Below are 13,968 nucleotides of genomic sequence, written 5' to 3' on the forward strand. Positions count from 1 at the left end.
CCTGGCAGCGAAGGGGTTAATACGTACATTTCGTGAACACTTTGGCGGCCACTTGTTGTTACACTTTCAAATGTGTACATTATTTTCCCTACGTTATTACATTTTCTACGCAATTCAACACTTAGGATATATGAATATTCATTAATAATTCTGTTAAAAACTCCTGCTCTAGCACCATCAACGTCGGCTAGTGTATTGCATTTGATTCCAGTGTTTGTTTGGCGTTTTTATCGCATGCCAAGGAGTTTCTGTACTGTATAGCAATGCATTCTATTGTATGTCACTTCTCTTGTGTGTTTTATATTTGTATTATTTCTACCGCTGCAGTTTTGCCCTGGGTACGATTTCTCCTACACTGCAGCTACAGGTCAGCAGTGATGCTGTGCTACAGTGGCACTCAGTCTCAGACTCGATCAACAGAGATGTCGAGAACGTGATTACTTCCCAGTCTAATTGGTCCCTTCTGCCGTACTCCACGTTTGAGGTCATCTACAGCAGCAGTGGTCGCTGGACAATGGTTGCTTCAGTACACACGGTTCATTGGCATTCGGAGTTTCCACTTCAACAGGATTGTCTGTGTACCGGGTGAGTATGGGACGTTAACAATCTGCATGGGAGGCAGCTGCACTCAGTACGCGACCTATTCTCTGTTTACCCCAGAGCTGGTCACAGACGCAGGGTTCGAGCGTATCAAACTGGCTCAGCCTTTGCAAATAGCAAACTGGCTGAAACTTTGTTAATAGCAACCTTATAGGCTGGACGATTCGATTGTCGAATGGCTACTAGGGGCATTCATCCCTGCGTGAGCAGTTGCCCCGAAGGCTGTGATAAACAGTTCAATGTGCAGCCGACCAGAAATCTTAAGTGTTTTTTGGCTTAGCTTTGTGTTTTGTTAAAATCTGTAATTTACATTTTCCGCTCAGCAAGAATGGACTTGTACTGCAGTTTGAATTCTGAAAAATTTGAGACCCCCACCCCCTTCGCTGCCAGACCTTTTCCTCTCAGGTGCTGTACCCTTTTTTTGGCCATTCGGGGCAGTTCGCGCTTAGGCCCTCATAACCTTCGTCCACATAAGCTACTCACGCCAAACTTGCATCCTTTTTTCCCAACATCCTAGGGATTCTAGAAGTACCCAGAGTATGTGGGTTCCCCAGGAGGAGACCAAGAAATTAGCCAAAATACAGCTGAAATTTCGTTTGAAAAAAAAAATGGGAAAAAAGGTCAGCAGAAGAAAGCTTGTATTTTTTCCCCTGAAAATGGCATCAACAATGGGTTTGCGATCCTAAAATCATAATCTTCCCAGCTTTCAGGAACAGGCTGACTTGAATCAGAAAACCACATTTTTCAACACAATTTTGGCATTTACTGGGACATACCCCATTTTTGCTATTTTTTTTATGCTTTCAGCCTCCTTCCAGTTAGCGCCAGAAGTGGGTGTGAAACCAATGCTGGATCCCGGATATCTAAACAATTCGGAAAAAGTAGCCAAAATTCGAAATTCAGCAAGGGGTCATTTGTGTAGATCCTTCAACGTTTTCCTAGAAAAAGTAACAGCTAAAATAAAAAAAAAATGAAATTGAGGTGAAAAAAGATCCATTTCTGTCCATGTTTTCTTCTATAACTTTTTCCAGCTATGGCAGATTTTTGGAAGCAATATACCATTATCGTCTGCTGGACTCTTCTGGTTGCGGGGATATAAAGGGCTTGTAGGTTTATCAAGAGCCCTAGGCACCCAGAGCAAATAAAGGAGCTGCACCTTGCAATCGGTTTTCATTGTATAACGGGTATACAGCAATTCATTTGGTGAAATATAAAGAGTGAAAAATAGGTAACAAGGCAATCTTTGTATTTCCAAAATGGGCCCAAGATAAGGTGTTGAGAAGCAGTGGTTATTTGCACATCTCTGAATTCTGGGGTACCCATACTAGCATGTGAATTACAAGGCATTTCTCAAATAGACGTCTCTTTTACACACTGTCTTACATTTGGACTGAAAAAACGTAGAGAAAGACAAGGGGCAATAACACTTTTTCTTCTATTCTTATTCCCCCAAGTCTCACGATAAAAATGGTACCTCACTTGTGTGGCTAGGCCTAATGCCTGCGACATGAAACGCAACATAGACACATCACATTTTTACATTGAAATCTGACGTGTTTTTTGGAAAGTGCCTAGCTGTGGATTTTGGCCTGTAGCTCAGCCGGCACCTAGTGAAGCCTACCAAACCTGTGCATTTTTGAAAACTAGACACCTAGGGGAAACCTGGATGGGGGTGACTTGTGGGGCTCTCACCAGGTTCTGTCACCCAGAATCCTTTGCACACCTCAAAATTTGGCAAAAAAAACATTTTTTCCTCACATTTCCGTGCTGCAAAGTTCTGGAATCTGAGGGGAGCCACAAACTTCCTTCTACCCAGCATTCCTCCCAATCTCCGATAAAGATGGTACCTCACTTATGTGGGTAGACCTAGTGCCGGCAGCAGGAAATTCCTCAAAACCCTATGTGGACACATCAAAATTATCAAATACAAAACTACCTGTCTTTGCGGGGGGCACCTGCGTTTTTGGTCCTGGGCTCAGCAGCCATCTAGGGAAACCTACCAAACCCAGACATTTCTGAAAACAAGACACCTGAGGGAGTCCAGGAAGGTGTGACTTGCATGGACCCCAAAGTTTTTTCTTACCCAGAATCCTCAGCAAACTTCAAATTTAGCTACAAAAAAACACATTTTCCCCACATTTCTGTGGGATCACTGCACAGAACAAATTTCCTACCACCCAACGTTCACCTCAGTCTCCCGATAAAAATGATACCTCACTTGTGTCAGTGGGCGAAGTGCCTGTGACAGGGAAGAGCCAAAAACATGTCGAAATTGAGGGGGAACCAAAGTGGGTCCAAAAGGGCAGTTTGGAAAAAAATTTTTTTTTAAGGCTGACAAGTGAGCCAGAATTTTTATTGGTTTAGATGCGACAACGCTGGGTGGTAGGAATTTTGTGGATTCCTGCAGATTCCGGACGGTTCCATCACAAAAATGGGGGGATAATGTGTGACTTCAAGCAAAGTTGGAGGTTTGCAAAGCATTGTGGGTAAGAAAATAATGCGGGTGTATGTGAAGCACACCACCCTGGACTCACCCAGATGTTTAGTTTTCAGATGTGTCTAGGTCTCGTAGATTTTTCTACATGGCAGCGTCCCAAAGTCCAAAAAATGCACCCCTCGCCGCTCCAAGCGGGACAATTTTGAGAGTTAGACAAGCTCTCATGGCCCAAATGTAAAACCAAAACCCAAAATAACCAAATGTCCTCTTACTTGCCTTTGGGATAAGATCTTTTAGTGTGTGGGGGGAGAGCTGAATGACTGTTACCCCCCTTCAACTTGGGTGGGGGCATAAAAATGCCCATACTGGTTGGTAGACACCACCCCACTATTTTTTTTTTATTTCCCTGGCATCTAGTAGGCTTTCTGTCCCCCCCCCGGAGTGGATCGGGGTTAATTGCCGCATCTGCCCACCAGTGGGCAGAACAACTTTGTCCCCATTCATTTGGAGTGGGGTATGGCCATACCCCCAACCTCTTTTTTTGAAAAATATTCTTCTCTGGTGTCTGGTGGGCTTTCTTTCCCCACTTGTTTGCTGATGGGCCTTGCAAAAATAGGGCGATGTGCCCAGAAGGGGGGCAGAAATGGCCAACAGTATTGTGCCCCATGCGAAGCATCCCTTGCCCAAGGGGCTGCCCCCCCAGACAAAGCACACACACCAATCAATGGTGCTTAAGTGGTTTCTGCCCCCCGGATCCCCCCGGACACAGATCGGCCTAATAGAAATAGGCCGATCTGCCCCCAAGGGGGGCATAAATAGCCCGAAATAAATTTGCCTTGCAGGGGAGCGACCCTTGCTTAAGGGGTAGCTCCCCATCTGTAAAAAAATAAAAAAAATCCCTGGTGCCTGGCAAAATAAAAATAGGCCGATCTGCCCAACCGGGGGTGGGGGGGGGTCAGAAATGGACTAAAATAAATTTGCCTCCAGGGGAGCAACCCTTGCCTAAAGGGTCATTTCCCTTACATGAAATTGGCGCAAAAAGCAATCCTTGGTGTTTAGTGGTTTCTGCCCTTCTTTGGGGCAGATTGGCCTAATTAAAATAGGCCGATCTGCCCGTGGGGGGGGGGGGGGGGGGCGAAAAGGCCTCATAAAAAAATGCCCTCCTGGGGAGCGACCCTTGCCCAAGGGGTCGCTCTCCTTCATTGTTTATTTAAAAAAGCCTTTCCTTTCCTTTCATGTCTGCCCAGCCCCACCCCCGATCAGAAGAGAAATGCTTTAATTTGGTCAGCACGCAATTAATGATGTTATCAGACATCACTGGGGGGGGCCGGCATGGAAGGGGAAGCGATTCCACTTCCATCCCTGCCCAGGGGAGAGGGGTGGGAGGCCCACAGCTAGAGCGCTAGTGCTCCCCCTGTGGGCCGGGTGCAGGACAAGCTGGTCTTGTCCTCAGCACACGGCAACCGTGGCGAAGGGCGAGACCAGCTCGTACAGGGCACCTGAGGGGTTAAAAGCAAAACTACAAGTCAGAGAATGCAACACTTTTAGCTAAAAAGCACCTGTTTGAGGTGTTACACATGACATAATGACACTTTGTATAATTGCATCTGTGCATATTATTCCGGGCAGTGTTTGATTTGTAAAATAATGATTGCTTGTGCCCAAAGCGCAACCCAGAAACCACAGTGGTGATGTTAAATGTCTGTGAGCCGGATACCAAGACTGTGTTGCCTAGAATCCACTTTGGGCCTCTTTAATCCACTGCCCTAGACGCCCTGACCCCTTATCTCATTATTATAGGTCCCTACTGTCTTCCATGGTGACGTTTTTTTTCCTATTTTTTCCCTTTTTTCACTCTCAGGAAACACCTGATTAGGAAAAATAAGTGCTGGTCCCCAAAAATGTGTGCCAGTGGCAGTTATGTTTCGGAGGAACTGGCATAGTTCATATTGGGCCTTAACTGAAGGGGTCCTCAGTAATGGGCCTCCCACAAAGTCGTGAGTGTGTGGTATCGCCCATGAAATCAGTACTGTAAAATAAACCACTGGCCCTTCCAGACAGGAAGTTTAGTCCCTACTACCATACCACAAGCATCTCGCGTCCTGTATGTTCCACGCTGTCGCGCCCTGTTGATATGCACACCACGCTGTCCAGCAGTGAACAGGGACCCACCTCATAACAGCTGGCGATGAGGGTGGAGGCCAGTCGCTGCTCACGCGGCACCCTGCCTTCTCCGTGCTTTGGTCTGGCACGACTGCACCTGACGGCTGTGGCCTCTTTTCCCGGCCTTGTCCCACAACGGACATCTGTATTGCCGGCCACTATGCAGCCGCTGCACTTCACCGCCACATGCCTTCCGATGACAAGAGTCTTGCCCAGCTTCACAAGCGACGAAAGATGCATTATCCGAGAACATGATGTTGGCCTGTTTAGATGCCAGCCCCACGGGGCTGGGGGCTGTTCTCTCTCAAAAGCAGAACAATGGGGAGTTGGCCCAGTGGTGTATGCCAGCAGAGCCCTCACAGACACCGAGCAAAGACACTCCCACATTGAGAAGCAATCCATTGGAGGGGTCGACATTTGCATCTATGTCTCTATGGACATCCTTTCATCATTCGTCTGGATCATAAGCCACTCATCCCGCTATTCTCCGAATCCTCGTCTAAGCCACCACCAAGAATCAAAAAATGGATCCTACAACTTCAGGAATACTGTTTCAGGATAGTGTATTGGCCAGGAGTCCAGAACCCGGCTGACTGTCTGTTCAGGCATGCTTGACCAGCCACTGCAGAAGAATAATTGAGTCTATTGAAATGGAATTGTATGTCAGACTGGTGGTAGAGAGGTTGAGGCCCTTCCCTCTCTCTATAGATGACATTGTCAAGGAGACACAAAATGACGACTGTCTCCAACTAGCCATAATGGCCGTTTTGTCTGACAGTTGGGCCACGATGACGCGCAACCTGTCGCACGGGACATGTGAAGCAGAACAAACAATAACATCATTAAGTCACCTGAAAGATGAACTGGCAGTATCGTCTGAAGGATGCTTACTAAGGGGGCCTCGCATTGTGATCCCGAAGGTCCTACAACAGCGGGTGGTAGACCCAGCACACCAAAGCTTCGTAAAGACGAAGTCCAGATTTTGCAGCAAGGTGTGGTTCCCAGTGTTAGACAATCTGGTCGAGCAGACCGTCACCCACTGTCTGATGTATCAAGCGGCCAGCCCTGCTGAGCCACCTGCTCCAATCATCACAACACCAATCCCGTCAATTCCTTGGCACTAAGTCAGCACAAACTTCGGCAGTCTCCCCGATGGGCACTTCATGCTGGTAGTGGTAGATAATTTTTCCAAGTATCTGGAGGTGGAGATTATGGAGACAACTACGGCCAATCAAACCATCCACCGATTTAAAAAAAGTTATAGCCACCCCTGGTCTGATCCTAGAACTACACACGGATAATGGACCTCCCTTCTCAAGTCAGATGTTTGCTGAGTATTTGAAGTTCAAAGGCATTCGTCATCTGAATGTCACACTGCGGGGGCCCCAAGCCAATGAGGAGGTGGAGTGTCTAATGAGAAGACGCCTTGCATTGCTGTCCCTGAAGGAAGAAACTTGGACTGTGCTCTATATGCATTTCTGAGGGAGTACCGACTAACTCCACACTCCACCATGGGCGTAAGCCCAAATGACTTTTGCCTCAGTCACCAGCAAATTATACCATTCCCCGTGTTGAACCGTCATCTGATCTTGGAGACAAAGCGTCTTGTGCTATCCAAAACCAGAAGGCCAAGAATCATGAAATATCGGTCCGGAGATGAGCCAGGAGCCAACACCTGGAGTTAGGAGACTTAGGGGGTCATTTTGACCTCGGTGGTCTTTTTCCAAGACTGCCGAGGGACCGCCGTGCTGAAGACCGCCAGTGGTGGCGGTTTGCCGCTCGGCCTATTATGACCGTTGGCAGCTCTCCGTCCTTTTACGGACGGAGAGCCGCCAACAGCCATACTGCCCAGCGAATCACATCCTGTGATTCGGCGTGGCGGTGTTCTGTTGGCGGTGTGGTGTCGGCGAAGCAGCCCCCATGGCTCCCGTCCCCTCCCGGAGGATCGTCGGACCAAGTAAGTCGATCGTCCGTGAGGGGGGGGTGGGAGGGTGTTGTGTGGGTGCATGGGGGTGTACGTGTGTGTGTGTAGTGGGGGAGTGTGAGTGCGTGTATGCTTGCGGTGGTGTTGTGAGGTTGGGAATGAGTGCGTGTATGACTGTAGGTATGTCTATATGGTTGTGTGCATGTATATTTGAATGTGGGTGTGCCTGTCTGACTGTGTGTGCGGATGTTGGCATGTATGTCGGTGTGCGTGCGTGTATGTGTGTTGGTGGTGCCTGCGTGCATGTCGTGTGTGTATGAGTGATGTTGGGGGTCGGGGTGGGGAGGGGGCTCCTGCCACCTTTGGGGGGTGGCAGGGGTGGTATGGGGTGTAGGGGAGTGAGTCGGGGTGGGGGAGACACCTATCAGTGCCAGGGAAGGAATTCCCTGGCACTGATAGTGCTTACCGCCATGGATTTCATGGCGGTTTCAAACCGCATGAAATCCATTACGGTGAGCCGGGTCAAAATACCGCCGGCGGTATAGTGACGGCCACCGGCTGGATACCCTGGTCTCTAGCCCGGCAGTCGTCTCCGCCCTGGCGGGCGGAACGGAGAACCGGCGGATGACCATGGCGGTAACCGCCATGGTCATTATACAAAAAAAAGACCGCCAGCCTGTTGGCGGTCTTACCGCCACTTCTCCTCCTTCCGCGAGGGTCATAATGACCCCCTTAGTTCTGAACAGAGACCGACGTCCTGGAAGCAAGTTCCATCTAAAGTTTGAACCTTCCCCATGTAAGGTGGCCCGAGTGAGAGGCACAATGATCACTGCCACCAACAGAACTGAGACAGTCACGAGGAATGTAGTGTTCTTCAAATGTTACAGGCCGTCTGACTACCGACCTAGACCTGGAGATTCTCTACTGCCGGAAATGACCGCTGAGGTGGATAGTGAACTTAACCTCCCTGGAGTGGCACTTTCGGCACCCTTACCCTATGATGAGTGTTTGATGACTGACAGTGAAACCCCAGAGTCAAGAACTGAGACAGCACCCTGTAGTTACCCAGAAGTTGACTATCGGGACACCAAGCACAGCCCCAGGAGCAGCGGAAGAGTTCTGCGTTCCAGGAGTACCAGATACAGTCTTTATCCCAATCCAGTGGCATCATCCTGGCTCAAAAATGTCATTCGAGAGTAGACTCTGAAAGAAACTAATTTTCACTGTTTGGACTTAGTGTATGTCTGTTTATTTTGTTTTTCTTTTGTTTTCCTCACTCTTCCCCCTTCCATGTTATCTGGTCAAAAAAATAAAAAAAACCTGACGGTATGTTCATGATTTCCCTATTGTTTTAATGTTTGTTTCAGGGGTCCTCAGTAGCGGGCCCCCACAAAGTTGTGAGTGTGTGCTACTCCCCATGATGTCAGTACTGATGAATACAAGCACTTCCCACCAGGAAGTTGAGTTCTGACTACCATTCCACATGCGTCTCGCGTCCTGTATGTTCCTCGCTGCTGCGCCCTGCCAATATGCACACCCGCTGCCCAGCAGTAAACTGTGACCCACCTCATAACAGTTGGCGCACCTTTAACCATCTGCTCAAATTAAGCACTGACAGTGCACTGGGACAGTTGTCGGCAGTAAAGGTTTCTTCCAGTCGCCCTCGGACTTGTAACAGATATTGGCTGTTCAGTAAGGCTCCAAGTGCTTATGGCACTTTAGTAGTTGTTTTGGATTATTAAGTGTAGCTCAATCAGACTAAGTAGTCAGCTCACAGAACAGGGTCACGCAAGGTCTGCTTCGTGCCTATGCAAAACTACCTCCCTTTGTTTTGATGCTCCAGTATCTCCTGGGTGCAGTGTGTATGGCAGTGCGTTCTGCTTCCTCAAAGTGACATTCACTGTACATTTCCTGGGCCAATACCGTTTAAAAAGCAAACAATGGGGACGTGGCCTGATCTGGAACGGAGTAGGATGTGATGCTTCCAAGTCCTGGGATCTCATGGTCCGCAAAGTCTCTTTCAAACATCCCCAACAGTGCTTTCATCCTTCATGTCTGTCGGGTGGAACCCCCATGGGCAGAGCTCACAGCTGTCATCTCGCTTCACTCCCGACCTCTGTCACAGGTGGGAAGGGAAATGTACACGCCGGGTCTCGGGCCCATCTGCACATCTGCAGGTCTATACACTGCACGGGCTGGTGGGCTATTCTTCTGCAGGTGCACCCACCAGTGAACTAACAGCAAACTCAGCAGCCCTGACAACAGGCAGTAGCAGCAGAACTGCCCTCCATCGTGGATAGGGCTGATAAAGAGAGAGAGCCCTGAACACCAGAGGGGCTCTGGCTTGCTTTTCAGTCTCGGGAGGAGGCAGCCCGCCATCTTATTCTGCACCTGAAACACTCGTTGGGCTCTGCCGCCAGACACCACTGGAGCCCCTGAGGGTTCTCTGCTACAGCACGTTCCCCCTCCTCCCCGTTAGTGCTGCCCATGAACTCCTGGCTGCCCCTTCAATCACGTTCACGAAGAGGGACACTTGCCTGAGCAGCCCCGGCCCAGAGAAGTGGGGTACCTGGTGGTAGATATTTGGGGTGCCTGGGTCTGCAACGCTGCATGATGCCGGCCTGCTGAGTGACCTCCAGGAGGGCACCCACCATGTTACCCCCTTCCAGTGGTGACCACCTGGGTCCACCGCATGGTCCACTGGGGTCAGTGCTGGCCAGCGCTTGTGATGTGGGATGCTCGAACAACTGCCTGGTGGCCATGGCTTCATATTCTCCTTCCATTGTTGGGCCTCGCCTGAGAGAACAATGGACTGTATAGAAGAAGATCAAGAGATGCTTTAGCGCCGATTGGCCACCCTGTAGGAACAACAAATTGACCTGCAAGCCAAGTAAGATGACCTTGAGAATCATAGCCACGGCAACAATATCTATATATGAGGAGGGCCTCGGGGCACGAAGGGAGAAGGCATCATAACATTCACTAGGGACCTCCTTCATGCAATCCAGGTCAGTTTGGAAGATCAGGCTTTGCTCCTTGACAGCGCACATTGTGTCACAGTGATGGAGGGGCCAACAGTCCTGTGCTCCAGACATCTTAAACCAGGGTACATTAATTCCAAGATAAAGAATCTTCCTTGAAGGTGTCCAGAAGAAAGGCTGCCATTATCTTCAGGAGTCACACCATGCAAATCTTCTAGGATCTCTCTCCCCTGGCGCATAGGAAAAGGCAATATTTCAAGTCTATCACAGGAAAACTTTGTGAGTAGAACATTAAATGTCAATGGGGCCACCCCTATAGCCTACTCTTTCAATGGAATGGTAAACAGAGAATGGTAGGATCCTTGGTTGAGTCCACACATCTGGTGGGTCTACAGGATGAATCACCGTACAGAGATCCTTCCCCACCTCAGTGTGGGGGTCTTGACCAATGGCGCCCAGTAAAGCAGACTGTGAGTGGCCACGGACCTGACCACCACACCAAAGCTAAAGCCCTGCACGACACCAACAGGAAGCCTCCCACTCTACCTCTAAGGATGCCTGAACATTTTTTTATACTTTTATGCCTGTTGAATGTTTGAGCAGTCGGAATTTATTTGTTCGTTGTGCATTATCCTCTTTAGCAGGGCTCCAGGACTCAGACCATCATTCTGACCTTTTGTAGGATTATCATCTACCTTTAGATCCTCACATTTACACCGTGGACCTATTCTTCGTGCCCTTCAAAGGCTTGCCTCTGTTGAGAGTAACACTTTGGCAGGGGAGAGTAGTGAATTCTTTCACCCGTTTCCTGATGAAGGGGGTCCCCCGGATGGGCTTTGTTGGCCCTAATGGTTCAGTACAATGTGTTTACACATTGTTTAGTCTCCTAATGGTAGAAATTTACAGGGGGTGGGACACCTAAGACTTCCCCGCTCTCCCCCTTTATCTGTCCGATCCCTATCAGCCTCCTCTACCGCTATGCTGATTACTGGCCCTAATTGTACAAATTTGGACCTTGAATATCGTTAAGCTCCTCTCCCTGAATGTTTGAGGCCTTAACTTCCCTAACAAACACAAACAAATCTGGTGCTACCTTTTACTGCAGGACCCTGATGTACTCTTAATTAAATAAATCCAGGATCTGTAAAGCACAGCGAATCATGCAAGATGGTCTCCAGGTGCTGAATTGTATGCACTGGTAAATTAAGTGATTTTCCCAGAATCACAGGATGTTGAGCCAAGACTCGAACCTGGTTCCCCCAGCTCTGAAGTCGACAGCTCAGGCCGTTACGCTACATCCTCTCCTTCAAGAAACCCACTTGCTCTAGGAGGATTGTCCTTGCATAACTCACCCGCAGTTCTCCTGTCAACACTAGGCCACCACCAGTTCCAAAACACTCAGCATAGCTATATTATTTAACAAGGATTGTGAAAGCCAATAGATCTTGCTTATGCAAGATCTATTGGCTTTGCCAATGTTTTTAGCCATGTTGCAAATGGCTGAAAGTAAAGATAAAAAACTTTGACGCAGCCAGCATTGACTGAATTATAGCGTTTTTGTTTTACTTGCAACTATGCTGCACTGAACCCTGCCTGCTGTGTAATAAATACTATAAGGTCCCTGGAGATCTATGGTCTGGGGGCTGCAAGCACACTCCTGACCTTTGCATGTGGCCCTCTGTTAAAATAAAAAATGGGCAATCATTTATTTACAAGTTAATCAACATGAAAGAAAGCAAGTAACTAGGGTGTCATGCACAGTTAACTTTTGGGCCACCTTCATTTTTTTAAAGACATTCTGCAACAAACGTGTAAAATATGAAAAAGTATCTTAAAAGATTAAAAAAATTTATTTTATTTAAATGCAATGCGATTCAATTCAATTCTTTATTGTTTTGGTTAATTAAAACCATAGCAATATTACTTGTGAACTTACAAATAGCTATTCTATTCACTAAAACACATAAAATCAGTATAGTATATAGAACGGCACAAAAATCTATTAATACTGATTTAATTCCCCCAATGATCAGTTCAATTATTTATCATAAAATAACATGTGGGAGTTTCTAAAAAACAGAGAAATAAATAAATTCCAATTCATCTTAGTGACATTGGCAGTAATCTAACTTCATTCAACAAAAATAAAACCATTTATGACGTAAAATAATAATACCATTGTACCACCTACTGAGAAGTACAATATTTAACCTGAGTTTGCGACTAAACAAGCTGTTAATTGTGGAATCACTTGTTCATGTAGCGATAGATATTTCATCAATTTACAGTTCAATTGTGGATTGGATTGGTCAAGACCTTTTATTATGGTAGCCCTACATGTGCTTATGCTCCCGGCAATAAAGCTCTTCTTTACCAAAGTGACAGATGCCTTTTGCAGATAGGAGCATATGCATAGCAGATGTATAAAGTCCTCTTTTTTGTATCCACAAAGTCTACATGGTGTGGCGCCACTATATTTCCAGGGCAGTTGATCGGATACTGTTGGTAAACAGCTAAAATGAATTGCCACACCCTTCTTTCTAGATGCAATGATAATGTGAGACTTTAATGTGATGCTGGCTTTAGGCTATCATAGTATTTAAGCACCATTCAAGCGTTTGAACATTGTCTGAAGCTATTCTTGTTGACCAGGTGTGAATGCAGTTTCGCAGCTTTGTTTACCGTTTGCCTCTAGTTTGCAAAAGGTAAGTTCTTGTTCTAGAACTCAGCAGTGTTTGTCCATTTTAGTGCCTTGAAGAAATATTTGTATTACGTAGATTGTGGGTCTCTTTCAAGCACCCGCCATAATGAGCTATTTAATGGGGAGCGTTCTTTGCTTAGTCTAACTTTGCACCAGCTTTTTATGGAGGTTTAGATTCTCCCTAATACCTTGTTTGTGAGCCAAATTCCAGTTGCACCTGTGCCAGCGAAGCATTTTGAGGTAGTGTAAACACCCGCTTAAATGCATTTACCTGCAGTTAGTTCAAAAGGAGCACATCTTTCCCATGCAAGGCCACACTTGCATATGCCACCAGCGAGGGCAGTTTTGCTGCTATTACAGACAGCAGCGGCTTATAGGAGGTACCATCCAGCTTCTTGGCAAGTGTTTAATGTGAATACCTGGGCGTTTCCTTTTTTTTTTTACATATATTGCATCTGCTCCTGATGGTTAAATCTATTATCAATGTATGCTCCTAGGTACTTGTAACTGTTCACCTCCTCCAGCCGCGTGTCGTCCAGCAATCCTCCTAGCTCTGCATGGCTCTGGATTATCATTGTTTTGGGTTTAGCTATATTGATTTCCAATTTGTTTGCAGTGGTATATTCCTCCAGTTCGGCCCCTGATCTTTGCAATCCGGCTACTTTTAAACTCATTAAAACCACTTTGTCTGTGAAGGTAAGGTGAGGTAGACTTAAAAGACCCAAACATGGTGGATTCGAGTTGACCTGGTCTCTCTGTGGTGTTGAGTCTGACATAAACAAATTGAGGAGATGTGGTGCCAACACGCACCCCTGCTTCCGGCCCTTTTTATAGTTATCTTTATCAAAATTTTGGTGCCACCTTCCAGTTTGACTCGAATCCAGATTTGCGTATACAGTTGTTCAATTTGTCACAATAGTTTTTCGGTAATATTCCAATCCTTTAGTTGCCTCTACAAAATGCCTCAGCCAAATGCTGCTTTTAGGTCTATGAAGCAAAGGTGTCATTTTGTTGTTTTGTGACATTTGTCTTCTATTAAGGAGACAGCTAAAATGTTTGTAATAGTGCCAAACCCTCTCCTGAATCCGGTTTAGTTGGTCGGGACCAAGTTGCTCTCATCAAACCATTCAATGAGGTCCCCTAGGATCAGACACAAGTAGTA

At 47.0% G+C, this 13,968-nt stretch overlaps 1 protein-coding gene across 1 annotated transcript in view; it reads left to right on the plus strand.

Annotated features, from left to right (window-relative positions):
* The first annotated feature begins 466 nt into the window (after window positions 1-466).
* TIGD3 (tigger transposable element derived 3) overlaps window positions 467-13,968 on the plus strand; it is a 106,508-nt gene continuing 93,006 nt past the window's right edge. Inside the window, exon 1 of the mRNA XM_069207819.1 lies at window positions 467-585. The gene's annotated coding sequence lies outside the window, so the exon portion shown is untranslated. The remainder of the gene's footprint in view (window positions 586-13,968) is intronic.

This window comes from Pleurodeles waltl, chromosome 9 (assembly GCF_031143425.1).
Source record: "Pleurodeles waltl isolate 20211129_DDA chromosome 9, aPleWal1.hap1.20221129, whole genome shotgun sequence".
NCBI lineage: Eukaryota > Metazoa > Chordata > Amphibia > Caudata > Salamandridae > Pleurodeles > Pleurodeles waltl.